This window comes from Ambystoma mexicanum, chromosome 8, assembly GCF_040938575.1.
Source record: "Ambystoma mexicanum isolate Mex_15411 chromosome 8, UKY_AmexF1_1, whole genome shotgun sequence".
Classification (NCBI taxonomy): domain Eukaryota; kingdom Metazoa; phylum Chordata; class Amphibia; order Caudata; family Ambystomatidae; genus Ambystoma; species Ambystoma mexicanum.
The window spans coordinates 1739383325-1739399556 of record NC_090929.1 but is presented as its reverse complement, the minus strand read 5'-3'; positions in this window follow the sequence as shown (position 1 = coordinate 1739399556).

The window sequence follows — 16232 nt, the reverse complement described above, 5'->3', positions numbered from 1 at the left end:
CCACCCCAAAAGGGGCAGTCCAGCCCGAACTGCTAGGCCACATCCCTTCTGCACGAGACCACAAGCATCCCCAAACATGTTTCGCCCTTGTTGGGGCTCATCAGTGAGGAGTAGCTTGGGTCTCTAGGCCCAGCAGGCACGGGACCCACGTCTGGGCATACCCGTCCCACTCGGGGTGACATAGCAAAAACAAAGAGGTGATGGCTGGAAGGTTTAGAATTAATCTTAACCACTGGCAATGCTCTGGGCAACCCTCCAGACCACCGTTCTTCGCCTGCCAAGCCATTACAGAAGGGAAAGATCATATGCAAATCAGGCTTGGCCCCACCCCAAAAGGGGCAGTCCAGCCCGAACTGCTAGGCCACATCCCTTCTGCACGAGACCACAAGCATCCCCAAACATGTTTCGCCCTTGTTGGGGCTCATCAGTGAGAAGTAGCTTGGGTCTCTAGGCCCAGCAGGCACGGGACCCACGTCTGGGCATACCCGTCCCACTCGGGGTGACATAGCAAAAACAAAGAGGTGATGGCTGGAAGGTTTAGAATTAATCTTAACCACTGGCAATGCTCTGGGCAACCCTCCAGACCACCGTTCTTCGCCTGCCAAGCCATTACAGAAGGGAAAAACCATATGCAAATCAGGCTTGGCCCCACCCCAAAAGGGGCAGTCCAGCCCGAACTGCTAGGCCACATCCCTTCTGCACGAGACCACAAGCATCCCCAAACATGTTTCGCCCTTGTTGGGGCTCATCAGTGAGGAGTAGCTTGGGTCTCTAGGCCCAGCAGGCACGGGACCCACGTCTGGGCATACCCGTCCCACTCGGGGTGACATAGCAAAAACAAAGAGGTGATGGCTGGAAGGTTTAGAATTAATCTTAACCACTGGCAATGCTCTGGGCAACCCTCCAGACCACCGTTCTTCGCCTGCCAAGCCATTACAGAAGGGAAAGACCATATGCAAATCAGGCTTGGCCCCACCCCAAAAGGGGCAGTCCAGCCCGAACTGCTAGGCCACATCCCTTCTGCACGAGACCACAAGCATCCCCAAACATGTTTCGCCCTTGTTGGGGCTCATCAGTGAGGAGTAGCTTGGGTCTCTAGGCCCAGCAGGCACGGGACCCACGTCTAGGCATACCCGTCCCACTCGGGGTGACATAGCAAAAACAAAGAGGTGATGGCTGGAAGGTTTAGAATTAATCTTAACCACTGGCAATCCTCTGGGCAACCCTCCAGACCACCGTTCTTCGCCTGCCAAGCCATTACAGAAGGGAAAGACCATATGCAAATCAGGCTTGGCCCCACCCCAAAAGGGGCAGTCCAGCCCGAACTGCTAGGCCACATCCCTTCTGCACGAGACCACAAGCATCCCCAAACATGTTTCGCCCTTGTTGGGGCTCATCAGTGAGGAGTAGCTTGGGTCTCTAGGCCCAGCAGGCACGGGACCCACGTCTGGGCATACCCGTCCCACTCGGGGTGACATAGCAAAAACAAAGAGGTGATGGCTGGAAGGTTTAGAATTAATCTTAACCACTGGCAATGCTCTGGGCAACCCTCCAGACCACCGTTCTTCGCCTGCCAAGCCATTACAGAAGGGAAAGACCATATGCAAATCAGGCTTGGCCCCACCCCAAAAGGGGCAGTCCAGCCCGAACTGCTAGGCCACATCCCTTCTGCACGAGACCACAAGCATCCCCAAACATGTTTCGCCCTTGTTGGGGCTCATCAGTGAGGAGTAGCTTGGGTCTCTAGGCCCAGCAGGCACGGGACCCACGTCTGGGCATACCCGTCCCACTCGGGGTGACATAGCAAAAACAAAGAGGTGATGGCTGGAAGGTTTAGAATTAATCTTAACCACTGGCAATGCTCTGGGCAACCCTCCAGACCACCGTTCTTCGCCTGCCAAGCCATTACAGAAGGGAAAGACCATATGCAAATCAGGCTTGGCCCCACCCCAAAAGGGGCAGTCCAGCCCGAACTGCTAGGCCACATCCCTTCTGCACGAGACCACAAGCATCCCCAAACATGTTTCGCCCTTGTTGGGGCTCATCAGTGAGGAGTAGCTTGGGTCTCTAGGCCCAGCAGGCACGGGACCCACGTCTGGGCATACCCGTCCCACTCGGGGTGACATAGCAAAAACAAAGAGGTGATGGCTGGAAGGTTTAGAATTAATCTTAACCACTGGCAATGCTCTGGGCAACCCTCCAGACCACCGTTCTTCGCCTGCCAAGCCATTACAGAAGGGAAAGACCATATGCAAATCAGGCTTGGCCCCACCCCAAAAGGGGCAGTCCAGCCCGAACTGCTAGGCCACATCCCTTCTGCACGAGACCACAAGCATCCCCAAACATGTTTCGCCCTTGTTGGGGCTCATCAGTGAGGAGTAGCTTGGGTCTCTAGGCCCAGCAGGCACGGGACCCACGTCTGGGCATACCCGTCCCACTCGGGGTGACATAGCAAAAACAAAGAGGTGATGGCTGGAAGGTTTAGAATTAATCTTAACCACTGGCAATGCTCTGGGCAACCCTCCAGACCACCGTTCTTCGCCTGCCAAGCCATTACAGAAGGGAAAGACCATATGCAAATCAGGCTTGGCCCCACCCCAAAAGGGGCAGTCCAGCCCGAACTGCTAGGCCACATCCCTTCTGCACGAGACCACAAGCATCCCCAAACATGTTTCGCCCTTGTTGGGGCTCATCAGTGAGGAGTAGCTTGGGTCTCTAGGCCCAGCAGGCACGGGACCCACGTCTGGGCATACCCGTCCCACTCGGGGTGACATAGCAAAAACAAAGAGGTGATGGCTGGAAGGTTTAGAATTAATCTTAACCACTGGCAATGCTCTGGGCAACCCTCCAGACCACCGTTCTTCGCCTGCCAAGCCATTACAGAAGGGAAAGACCATATGCAAATCAGGCTTGGCCCCACCCCAAAAGCGGCAGTCCAGCCCGAACTGCTAGGTCACATCCCTTCTGCACGAGACCACAAGCATCCCCAAACATGTTTCGCCCTTGTTGGGGCTCATCAGTGAGAAGTAGCTTGGGTCTCTAGGCCCAGTAGGCACGGGACCCACGTCTGGGCATACCCGTCCCACTCGGGGTGACATAGCAAAAACAAAGAGGTGATGGCTGGAAGGTTTAGAATTAATCTTAACCACTGGCAATGCTCTGGGCAACCCTCCAGACCACCGTTCTTCGCCTGCCAAGCCATTACAGAAGGGAAAGACCATATGCAAATCAGGCTTGGCCCCACCCCAAAAGGGGCAGTCCAGCCCGAACTGCTAGGCCACATCCCTTCTGCACGAGACCACAAGCATCCCCAAACATGTTTCGCCCTTGTTGGGGCTCATCAGTGAGGAGTAGCTTGGGTCTCTAGGCCCAGCAGGCACGGGACCCACGTCTGGGCATACCCGTCCCACTCGGGGTGACATAGCAAAAACAAAGAGGTGATGGCTGGAAGGTTTAGAATTAATCTTAACCACTGGCAATGCTCTGGGCAACCCTCCAGACCACCGTTCTTCGCCTGCCAAGCCATTACAGAAGGGAAAGACCATATGCAAATCAGGCTTGGCCCCACCCCAAAAGGGGCAGTCCAGCCCGAACTGCTAGGCCACATCCCTTCTGCACGAGACCACAAGCATCCCCAAACATGTTTCGCCCTTGTTGGGGCTCATCAGTGAGGAGTAGCTTGGGTCTCTAGGCCCAGCAGGCACGGGACCCACGTCTGGGCATACCCGTCCCACTCGGGGTGACATAGCAAAAACAAAGAGGTGATGGCTGGAAGGTTTAGAATTAATCTTAACCACTGGCAATGCTCTGGGCAACCCTCCAGACCACCGTTCTTCGCCTGCCAAGCCATTACAGAAGGGAAAGACCATATGCAAATCAGGCTTGGCCCCACCCCAAAAGGGGCAGTCCAGCCCGAACTGCTAGGCCACATCCCTTCTGCACGAGACCACAAGCATCCCCAAACATGTTTCGCCCTTGTTGGGGCTCATCAGTGAGGAGTAGCTTGGGTCTCTAGGCCCAGCAGGCACGGGACCCACGTCTGGGCATACCCGTCCCACTCGGGGTGACATAGCAAAAACAAAGAGGTGATGGCTGGAAGGTTTAGAATTAATCTTAACCACTGGCAATGCTCTGGGCAACCCTCCAGACCACCGTTCTTCGCCTGCCAAGCCATTACAGAAGGGAAAGATCATATGCAAATCAGGCTTGGCCCCACCCCAAAAGGGGCAGTCCAGCCCGAACTGCTAGGCCACATCCCTTCTGCACGAGACCACAAGCATCCCCAAACATGTTTCGCCCTTGTTGGGGCTCATCAGTGAGAAGTAGCTTGGGTCTCTAGGCCCAGCAGGCACGGGACCCACGTCTGGGCATACCCGTCCCACTCGGGGTGACATAGCAAAAACAAAGAGGTGATGGCTGGAAGGTTTAGAATTAATCTTAACCACTGGCAATGCTCTGGGCAACCCTCCAGACCACCGTTCTTCGCCTGCCAAGCCATTACAGAAGGGAAAAACCATATGCAAATCAGGCTTGGCCCCACCCCAAAAGGGGCAGTCCAGCCCGAACTGCTAGGCCACATCCCTTCTGCACGAGACCACAAGCATCCCCAAACATGTTTCGCCCTTGTTGGGGCTCATCAGTGAGGAGTAGCTTGGGTCTCTAGGCCCAGCAGGCACGGGACCCACGTCTGGGCATACCCGTCCCACTCGGGGTGACATAGCAAAAACAAAGAGGTGATGGCTGGAAGGTTTAGAATTAATCTTAACCACTGGCAATGCTCTGGGCAACCCTCCAGACCACCGTTCTTCGCCTGCCAAGCCATTACAGAAGGGAAAGACCATATGCAAATCAGGCTTGGCCCCACCCCAAAAGGGGCAGTCCAGCCCGAACTGCTAGGCCACATCCCTTCTGCACGAGACCACAAGCATCCCCAAACATGTTTCGCCCTTGTTGGGGCTCATCAGTGAGGAGTAGCTTGGGTCTCTAGGCCCAGCAGGCACGGGACCCACGTCTAGGCATACCCGTCCCACTCGGGGTGACATAGCAAAAACAAAGAGGTGATGGCTGGAAGGTTTAGAATTAATCTTAACCACTGGCAATCCTCTGGGCAACCCTCCAGACCACCGTTCTTCGCCTGCCAAGCCATTACAGAAGGGAAAGACCATATGCAAATCAGGCTTGGCCCCACCCCAAAAGGGGCAGTCCAGCCCGAACTGCTAGGCCACATCCCTTCTGCACGAGACCACAAGCATCCCCAAACATGTTTCGCCCTTGTTGGGGCTCATCAGTGAGGAGTAGCTTGGGTCTCTAGGCCCAGCAGGCACGGGACCCACGTCTGGGCATACCCGTCCCACTCGGGGTGACATAGCAAAAACAAAGAGGTGATGGCTGGAAGGTTTAGAATTAATCTTAACCACTGGCAATGCTCTGGGCAACCCTCCAGACCACCGTTCTTCGCCTGCCAAGCCATTACAGAAGGGAAAGACCATATGCAAATCAGGCTTGGCCCCACCCCAAAAGGGGCAGTCCAGCCCGAACTGCTAGGCCACATCCCTTCTGCACGAGACCACAAGCATCCCCAAACATGTTTCGCCCTTGTTGGGGCTCATCAGTGAGGAGTAGCTTGGGTCTCTAGGCCCAGCAGGCACGGGACCCACGTCTGGGCATACCCGTCCCACTCGGGGTGACATAGCAAAAACAAAGAGGTGATGGCTGGAAGGTTTAGAATTAATCTTAACCACTGGCAATGCTCTGGGCAACCCTCCAGACCACCGTTCTTCGCCTGCCAAGCCATTACAGAAGGGAAAGACCATATGCAAATCAGGCTTGGCCCCACCCCAAAAGGGGCAGTCCAGCCCGAACTGCTAGGCCACATCCCTTCTGCACGAGACCACAAGCATCCCCAAACATGTTTCGCCCTTGTTGGGGCTCATCAGTGAGGAGTAGCTTGGGTCTCTAGGCCCAGCAGGCACGGGACCCACGTCTGGGCATACCCGTCCCACTCGGGGTGACATAGCAAAAACAAAGAGGTGATGGCTGGAAGGTTTAGAATTAATCTTAACCACTGGCAATGCTCTGGGCAACCCTCCAGACCACCGTTCTTCGCCTGCCAAGCCATTACAGAAGGGAAAGACCATATGCAAATCAGGCTTGGCCCCACCCCAAGAATATTAGATCTCTTAGATAAAGGCCATTAGCGGTCCCACTGCAAGATTGGGATCATGAAGTTAGCAATTGGGGAGCTCATGAATAAAACCAATCGCATTGAAAGCCTACTATTTGCATGCAATGCCGTGGCCGCATTATCTGAGAGGCACATCAAAAAGAAAGTTATGGTTGATAGTGTAACGCAAGTTAATGCTTGTTTTTGATTTCCCTATTTGGGAAAAACGATAATTTGCAGATGTAACCGCTCCTAAAGTATTGAAGACTGTTTATACCCATACTGAACACAGACTGAGTAAAGATGACGAGATAGCTAAAGTAGACATCTCTATTCAGAAAATTGAATGTGATATTGAAGCACTGAGGGTGGGCTTTGGGTCCCGGGGGACTACTGGGCCTGCTCCCGCATCTGTGGAGGAGTTAAATAGCAGACAGGTTGGTCCTGACCGTCCCTCTCCTTTGACGGACCTGATTGACCTCTCTGAAGAAGGTGAATTAGTAGGGTGCCTCCAAGTACCTGAGCTGATAGTAGGTGATGAGTTGGAAAAACCTATAGTTGTACTGACTCAGAGAAAAAAGGCTAGCTGGTAGAGCACAGAAAAGAAGGGGCGAAAGCCAACTGCCTAAAGAAGAAGTTGACTAAGGTGGCATTAAACCCCCCTGGGATACTCTCCAAAGAGGCGATTGTCATACCTGAGGATGATGTTGTTATTGACCTATCCCAACTCGATGAGGGATCGAGGGTTCTATTAGACCATCATTTGTCTGACAAAATTCAGGTCTCAAAGGCTCAAAGTAATACAAGCATTAAAAAGAAAGTGCTTGAGATCAATGTTGCCAAAAAAAACAGGCTAAATGGCGAGAGCAAAAAGGTAACAACTAATGTCCCTGATACTCCAGATGTTGGGATTGTTGGTCTCCAGTCATTTCTCTCACACCAAAGGGACCCACGGTGACCAAGCCAGAATTATCTGTGAAGGAGGGCTCTGGTGAGCCATGGATGTTGGGAATTTTGGGCAAGGATGTTCAAGAACCTGATGCCATCTTGTATGTAGATCCCAAGAGGGTTCAGAATAAAGTGTCCACGAATGCCATATCACAAAAAACAGCGCTAACCTGCTACTACCCACTGGGGAGGTGCTAATGGAAGTGCGTAGCGTGCACCATGCAGGTAAGGAACCCTCTCCCCTGGAATCAACTGTTGGTGTAATTGCCATGGAAAGCGCGGAAAATCGTGACCCTGTAATAAATCAAGATTTGCCACTTATCCTTGGATGGGAAAGTAGTGTAAAGGTCAATGGCAAATCTAATCTAAATCGTTAATTTTTGTTAAAAGCCTTTCACACGATTCCTTGCTTAAGAACTCTTTGTTCAGATGACATCGATTGGGTGAGATTTGCAACAAACCCTAATAATAGGATGATTTGTGGCTTCCACACATGAAACTGGTCTGGGAGCAGAGGGAGAATTTTGAATATGTTGGTCTGATGCCCTTTAGTTTTCTAACTGACATAGAGGATAAAAAACTTTATGGATAAACCCATTGCCCTTGAAATCATAGAAAAACACACTATTGAACTGGGCCAGTCCTCTCACATAAATGAAGATTTGATTTCACAACTCTTAGCCATGGCCGCTGCATTAAGTGGAATTAATAATCTGTCCACAACTGCTGTTGGGGTGGCATCCTTAGCGCCCCTCTAACCCAGACAAGAATGAGGTCCCGTTTGTGTGCCTTTCGAGGAATAGATGTGGGTTAGCAAATTTTCAGCGTTGGTGGGGTACACTACATGTCAATAGATATCCCGCAGTTATTTTATTACAAGAAACAATGCATGTATCTCACTTCAATGTTGAAGGGTTTGAATGCTATTCTCAACCTGCTTATAGAGGGGAGAAAGGCAGGCCCTTGGGTGGGATAGCTATTCTCATAAATAACATCTGTAAATTAGCATCAAAGCTCATTTATAAAGATGCTGCAGTGATAGCTGTGGAATTGTCCCCCTGTCAGGTACATGAGAAACCATTATTAATTGTGTGTATTTATTGGAAGGAGCCCTCCATTCCGCTTAATGTGATGGTTGATACTCTTGACTCAATTTTTGAAAGTGCGCTAACTTGTCATTCACAGGTGGGATTTTGGTTTGGGGTGATTTCAACTCTATCTGTCTATTCTGTGGGCAGTAGTTTGGACGGAAGCTGTTGCCTTCGGCTCTTACGGTCAGGAATGGCCAAAATGGGTGGATTTCTTCCTGAACTGGGATATGCAGGTTGTTCCGACGCTAGACCAAGAGTCTCCTCACATATGGTTGTGAGGTGGACTGACCTCACTTATTGATCTTTTTTTTTGTCTACTGCGCTTTACAAAACCTCTGATCCTATTGTAATTAAGGATCTGTGTTTTGGTGATCACCAGGCAATCTCTCTAAAGCTTAATCTAGAAAACTGGGTTTAGAAAATTAATCAGGTTTTGAAATTGGTGGAAATTGACAGGGCTGGACTGTCGGTCAGATGGAATCCATCTCTTTGTTTTCAGCTTATTTGTCTGATTAAAGACGACCCAGTAATGGTGAACATCATGTCCATGACAAATATTGATTCTGTGTTGTTAGATGCTATTTTATCTAATAGGATTAATTTCCACTTACGCGAGCTGGCGAAGAAGAAGATGCCTGTTTGCCCTCCTAACCGGCACAGGCACATTTTTAACACAGAGATCTTTAAGTCAAAGAAATTGAAAAATCTTAAGATCAGACAATTACAAAAATTGCAGCTTAACAGGCAAATGCAGTGTCTTTTAAAAAAGGATATCCTTCAAAATTACAAAAATGTTGTGAGGAACCTGAAAACTAAGCTTATCGTACATGACAACCAAAACATGATGTACTATCTCTTGAAAAGCGACACCCGATAAATCTGGTTGACTTTAAGGACGATCAATGGTCCAACTGACGGACAAAAAGAAAATGCTATTTCAGCCGTGGTTTGGGTCAACTACATTAGGTTGAAATATGAATTGCCAAACAACTTTGGCAAGAAAAATGGAATCAAATATAAAAATGCCCTGTTACCCAACTCTCCATGGTTCTTGGATGACATAGTTAGGGCAATCATGAAGTTGATTGTATCAAGAGCGATCGGTCTGGATGGTATTCGGGCATGTCTACCTAAAGCTGACATCCAATTATGGGTAGTGATTTTGAAATTAAAATTTTATTCCGTGTTCCTTACCCAATCAATACCTAGATCATGGTGCTCGGCAGTCATCATTCCCATCTATAAGAAAGGCCCCATTAATGATCCCACCAACTTCAGACCGATCGCTCTTACTGATACGTCCTCTAAGGTTTTTTATCATCTTATCCTTGAGGAGCTATTGGAGTTTATGAAGTGTAATGCCACTTTATCGAAATTCCAAATTGGTTTTAGACGCTCTATGGGTTGCCTCCTTAATGCTACTTTAATATTGCACATCCAATGGAATACCAAGCATAACCATATAGGGCCAGTCTACATTGTTAGGGAGAATTCACCTTCTAGGGCTAATTTCCCTCACCTAGTGAGTCCCCCAGCAGCTTTGCTGGATTTATGGAGTTTATTTTTTTCACTTGGTAAGAGTGTACACCTTTTTCCACTCTTACATGTGTTTTGCCATTTGTGTTTCTACTATTTGTGTGATCTTGGTCTCTGGAGCACACCACACTAGGAGACTCTTTTGTTGTGTGTTACACAGCACCTTCAGTGAAGTAAAACAGGGTTGTCTTTTTTTACTTCCCTCTGACTCCATTTCTCTGGGGCTGACTACTGTCCCCCAGAGAAATGTAAAGTTGCCATAAACTATACTTAGTCATTTAACCACAGAGCCAGTACACCCCATCTTACATGGAGCACTGGAAATGGTTTACCCTTAGCCCTTTTTCTCTGTACCTCCTAGAGCATTGTTTCGCTCTTTTAACCTTTAGACTTGGCTGGTGGCAGTGGTATCTCCCCTAACTTTTCTACTGCGATTATACTATATAAACGTGGTACTGTTTTAGGCTATCATATTAGCCTCGAACATAAATCTGCTTGACCAAATTGTCTTTCTTTTGGCTCCAGTCAGGTTTTTTTGCCATTTCTTTTTGTTAAAGTCCTTCTTGTGTTTTAATAGTGGGGATGACAAACTCTGGATCAGTTAGGCGCTGGTAGGGTATGGTGGCCCAATGGTCGCTTGTTGAGGGATTAGATCAATTATATGGTCCAGTCAGATCATAGTCATTAATTTGTTTATTTCTGGTTAGTTGGCACCAAAGAAAACATCATTGTAGAAATGAATGACAAGTTTTTGACATGGTAACTTGATACACAGCCGACGCGCGTTTCAACCTAAGTCTTTTTCAAGGCCAATATAGTACTTTCTTGTTCTTCTTGGGCATCTCTTGGCCCCCGCTCTCTTGCCTCTCTTGGCTCTAATCTTGGTGGGATATTTCCCCGGGTAGGGTCTAAAAAATGGACTTGTTTGTTATTTCATTGTTGTTGTTGCTGTTGCTCTTGTGGGACTCGGTTTCCTTTCCTGTAGCGTTGGATCTCATCCAGAAAATTGTAGCCAATTCTTCTGCTAAGTTCATGTTGTCTGGACAATCTTGATGCAGCCCCTTCCTTCTCTACGTGGGGTGCTGGCCTTTCAGTTTCTGCTTGTGGCGTATCGGGTGCCTGGTCACAGTCTTCATTTTCTTCAGTTTCTTGTTCTGGTTCACTGTCTGCGTCCGATGTTGCCGGAGAGCTGGCTGGGGAACTTCCTTTGGAGTTACTTCCTTGTATATTGTCAAACTTTGGTTGGAAGGTGAAGACTCTATTGTCTTGGTAGTCTCTTTCATCCCTTGCAAATTTTACACATTTTCTGATTTTGACTTTGTCTTGGTGATTTCGCAATATTTGGTACATGATTTTGTAGTTTTTTTTCTTTAGTTGCCGTGGGCGAATTGTTGGATTCGATGTCAGTTTTTAGTTGATATATCTGTAGTACTAATCTCCCATGTGCTCTATCAGCATGTTCTAGGAGTAGTTCCATCATTATTTTGGAACCCATGATGAGGTTTTCTTCCCATTTGGCTGCCAGGTCGGTGTCCTCAGGGTCCGTAAAGTCCGGGAAAATGATGAGTCTTAAACCCCTTGGGATTTTCTCTTGTTCCAGGTAAGTTTGGAGGGTAAATCTCTCCCAGAATTTATTGATTTCCTTGGTACAAAGTCTTTCTAATTTTACAAATTGTTGCCTGAGGTTATACGGCACCCTTGGAGTGGGCGGAAATGCATGCACTGTGGATCCTTTTGCAGCGAAGAGATTCTTGGTATCAGTTTTTCTTGATTCTAAATAATCCGCCATTTTGACTAGGGTGCTGCGGGGATCTGGTCCCTAAATTGTAGTTTTAGCAAAAGTGGAGTTGATCGTGGCGGGAGTCCCTTTCTCCTGCGCACCTCCTCTTTCCTTGTTGCCGAATCTGACCAGCAGCCTGGATCCTGGTTTGTTGAGGAACCAACTCCGGGGTTCCCATTAAAATGTAAGAATTGTGGGGATGACAAACTCTGGATCAGTTGGGCGCTGGTAGGGTATGGTGGCCAATGGTCGCTTGTTGAGAGATTAGATCAATTATATGGTCCAGTCAGAGATTTACCCTCCAAACTTACCTGGAACAAGAGAAAATCCCAAGGGGTTTAAGAATCATCATTTTCCCGGACTTTACGGACCCTAAGGACGCCGACCTGGCAGCCAAATGGGGAGAAAACCTCATCATGGGTTCCAAAATAATGATGGAACTACTCCTAGAACATGCTGATAGAGCACATGGGAGATTAGTACTACAGATAGATCAACTAAAAATGACATCGAATCCAACAATTCGCCCACGGCAACTAAAGAAAAAAACTACAAAATCATGTACCAAATATTGCGAAACCACCAAGACGAAGTCAAAATCAGAAAATGTAGAAAATTTGCAACGGATGAAAGAGACTACGAAGACAATAGAGTCTTCACCTTCCAACCAAAGTTTGACAATATTCAAGGAAGTAACTCCAAAGGAAGTTCCCCAGCCAGCTCTCCGGCAACATCGGACGCAGACAGTGAACCAGAACAAGAAACTGAAGAAAATGAAGACTGTGACCAGGCACCTGATACGCCACAAGCAGAAACCGAAAGGTCAGCACCCCACGTAGAGAAGGAAGGGGCTGCATCAAAATTGTCCAGACAACATGAACTTAGCAGAAGCATTGGCTACAATTTTCTAGACGAGATCCAACACTACAGGAAAGGAAACCGAGTCCCACAACAGCAACAACAACAACAAAATAATAAACAAGTCTATTTTTTAGACCCTACCCGGGGAAATATCCCACCAAGATTAGAGCCAAGAGAGGCAAGAGAGCGGGGGCCAAGAGATGCCCAAGAAGAACAAGAAAGTGCTATATTTGCCTTGAAAAAGACTTAGGTTGAAACGCGCGTCGGCTGTGTAGCGAGTTACCATGTCAAAAACTTGTCATTCATTTCTACAATGATGTTTTCTTTGGTGCCAACTAACCAAAAATAAACAAATGAATGACTATGACCTGACTGGACCATATAATTGATCTAATCGCTCATCAAGCGACCATTGGGCAACCATACCCTACCAGCACCCAACTGATCCAGAGTTTGAAATTTACACAATTCTCACATTTTAATGGGAACCCCGGAGTTGGTTCCTCAAAAAACCAGGATCCAGGCTGCTGGTCAGATTTAGCAACAAGGAAAGAGGAGGTGCACAGGAGAAAGGGAGTCCCGCCACGATCAACTCCACTTTTGCTAAAACTTCTTGTGTTTTACTTTGCGCGGCAAACCAGAGTTGCTTTCTTTGTTCACCGTCTTTTGGCAGGCTTCTGCAGAGAAGCCCTCCTCTCGGCGCCTGGGTGTCTAGGTGGACTGAATGTGAGGGGGGGTTTAGTCACCCCCTGCACAGGGTATCCTAGGAAACCCAAGTCGCACTTTGCCATGATTGACTGAGGTGGTTGTACAGGCTGGACAACCCCCCTGCAGCGTGATTGACAGCCAGGCTGTGTGAATGGTTTTTTTTTGCATAAAAGGCAGGTCTCTTGGGCTAGAAGTCAGAGTCGCCACTGGAACTACAAGGAACTGAGGAGAAGCGGAGAGAACGACTACTGCTGCAACTACCCTGTCCCGGTGAAGCCTTGCTGCAGTCCTGAGCTATCTACCCTTCAACGACCAGAAAAGATCCAGTCCGGGGTCTTCTTCCCTTGAACCTGGTGGGGATAACCAGATCACCTTCCACAGCCAGAGGATCCTCTTCTTGGTCGAAATCTCTGCACACTGCTGTAGTAGTTCGGATAGCCATCTGAATAGCCTCTCCTGTTTTTAAGGAGCGCACCTTTTATTCATCGTTGCTGATGTCGGTTTCATCCCTGTGTGGTGCAGACCCTTCAGACGTCCTCCTTCGTGCCGAAGCTCCAGGAACCGTGGATCTGCAGGAAACTACCAGGAACAACTGCCGTGGTACCAGCTCTTCCATTGAATAAGGTACTGTGTTCTGCTTGAAGAATTAGGGTGAATCCCTTTTCTTCACCTCCAAGGCTTGCCCTTGTCTTCCCTCCTTCTTATAACTTTTGCTTCCTCTATCAACAATATCTAAGTACTCCTGGATACGTTAAATCTTGAACTGTCTGACTGTGTGATCCTCGACAACAGGAACCCGGTTCCAATTGACACTGGCTCCGGCCTATTGACGTTTTGTATTTCAGTCAGCGAGTGTTCTCTGATTCTGTCGGTTTTGACAAAAGTATTTCATGTGATTTTTACCCCCAACTCTCTCTGGTTAGCCCAGGTGCTAAGTGTGCTTTTGCCCCGGTAACATTTCTTGCCGCGGATATGCGTTTCTTTAATACGACGGAACTGTCAAAAATGATCGCAAATGCATTCATGGTAACGCTTTTGTTTCATAACACCGGTCTGCCTAATCACAAGGTACTTACCTTGAGCTATTCTGTGCCAAGATAATTGGTTGGTTGTAGTGTATTTTTCGTGTGGTGTAGAATTTCTAGAAGTGCTGTGTTTTACTGATGGTTTAAAAAATAAATGTACTTATATTTTTTTACCTGAAACCTTGAGTCAGTGTTTGCTTGAGTCACAGTAATTGTGGTCCTTTGTGTAATCTCTGCTACTGCTCATATACTCTTGAGATAAGCCTGGCTGCTCCACTACTGCTACCACTTTAACATAGTAGTACAGGCTTGTACCAAAGGTGAACTTGTATTACAACTTGTAGTCTTAATTGTGTGTAGTGGTCCCTAAGGGCACTGCACAGCATTCTGCCTAACACTGGTGCACAGCAGTGAGGACTTAGAAGTAGAGTGATTACACTTAGAGTGCTGCTATTGCTTGGGTTCAACTAACCACAAGGCTAAACACCACTAATTGTATTTAACTACTGAATCATGTCAAATATGGAAAACTACACTGAAGAGGGTCTTTTAAACTATACTGACGAGGTTCTGAGAACCATGTGCAGGGAAAAGAGTCTCTCTGGTAAAGGAAAGAAATCTGAACTGGTTGCAAAGTTAATGGGAAAGAGTCTGGAGAGTGGGCCAGAAGGGCTTACCACTCCAGCAAATGTGGATTTTGATGTTTCTGATTCTGAGAGTGTTACTTTAGAAGAAGTAGATAAGTCCTTGTTAGGAAACCCTCCAACTCCTTTGCCTGCTCAGAAAGCACAACCTCTGTCCACAGGGACCCCCACAGGTCCTACCCTTACTCCTGAGTTTATTGCACTTGAGAAAATGAGACTTGAATTGGAAGTGAAACGTATTGATGCTCAAACTGCCATGAAACATCAAGAGTTAAGGCTCAGAGAAATGGAGCTGAATCATGAACTAGAAATGAAGAAATTGTCTTCAGAACATGCTTCTCTCCCTGAGTCTTCTAGGTCTTCCAGCCCTAATAGACCCCGTATGCCAAAGGAAATGATTGGTATGTATGAGACTAAACTTGATGTTTTGGATTGGTTAGCAACGTTTGAGTACAATCATGGGATTCAAGGCATCTCAGGGAATCCCTTGATTCCTTGGCTTTTCTCAAGGCTTCCCCCTGTTGCAAGTGATGCTGTCATGGAGTTGGGGGAGGAGGATAAGCAGGATTATGAGTGTGTGAAGCTAGCATTAATAGCTAGATTTGGGAAGACCCCTTCCCAGTATATTAAGAGGTTTAGAACCCTCAAAAAGCATGATGGTACCCCTTGGGCTACCTGGGTGTGTGAATGTTTGAAAAAGCTAGATGGTTGGGTTAAGGGTTACAAAGTGAACACTTATGAAGGTTTGAGGAATCTTGTAATGTTGGAGTCTATTTTTGATGTCTGCTCTCCTGAGCGCAGACAGCACTTGGCTGATTCGAAGGAGATAGATCCTAAGAAGTTAGCTAAGGCTGCTGACTTGTGGGTTGCCAGCAGGGCTACTCACAAGGATTCTGGGGCAACTCAGTAAAAGGAAGAGGGAAAGCAGTCAAAGAAAGACAACAAAGAGAATTTCAATAATTCCAATCAAAAAGAGGGCCCCAAACATCACCAGGGTAAGCCACCAGGGAAACCAAATCAGGATAGCGTACCATCTGGTCACAAACCAGATGGAGCTCAGAACAAACCCCCCATTCCAGAAAACATTTGGGAAATGCTTTGCTTGTGGGTCCACTGGCCATGTGAAAGGGGATCCCAGATGTAAGGGTAAACCTTCAAGGGTCCACACTGTCTCCTTAGCCTTCTCCCAGGTGGATGAAGTACCTATAGCCAGTGGAAACGTTCAGTTACTAGCTGATGAGCCCATGAGAGTCTCAGCTAGTGTTTCTTTAGTGTCCTTGGGTCTTTGGGAACAACAGAACTTAGATGTCTATAACTCAATCCCTGATAATACTAAAGAGTATTACAATGATAGTGTTCTTGTGAATGGTCAGGAAACCCCAGCCATCAGAGACACTGGAGCCAGCATAACTGTGGTTGATGAATGCTTTTTCAAGGTGGAGGATGTTGCTAAGGCACCCAAACACCTAACCAAGT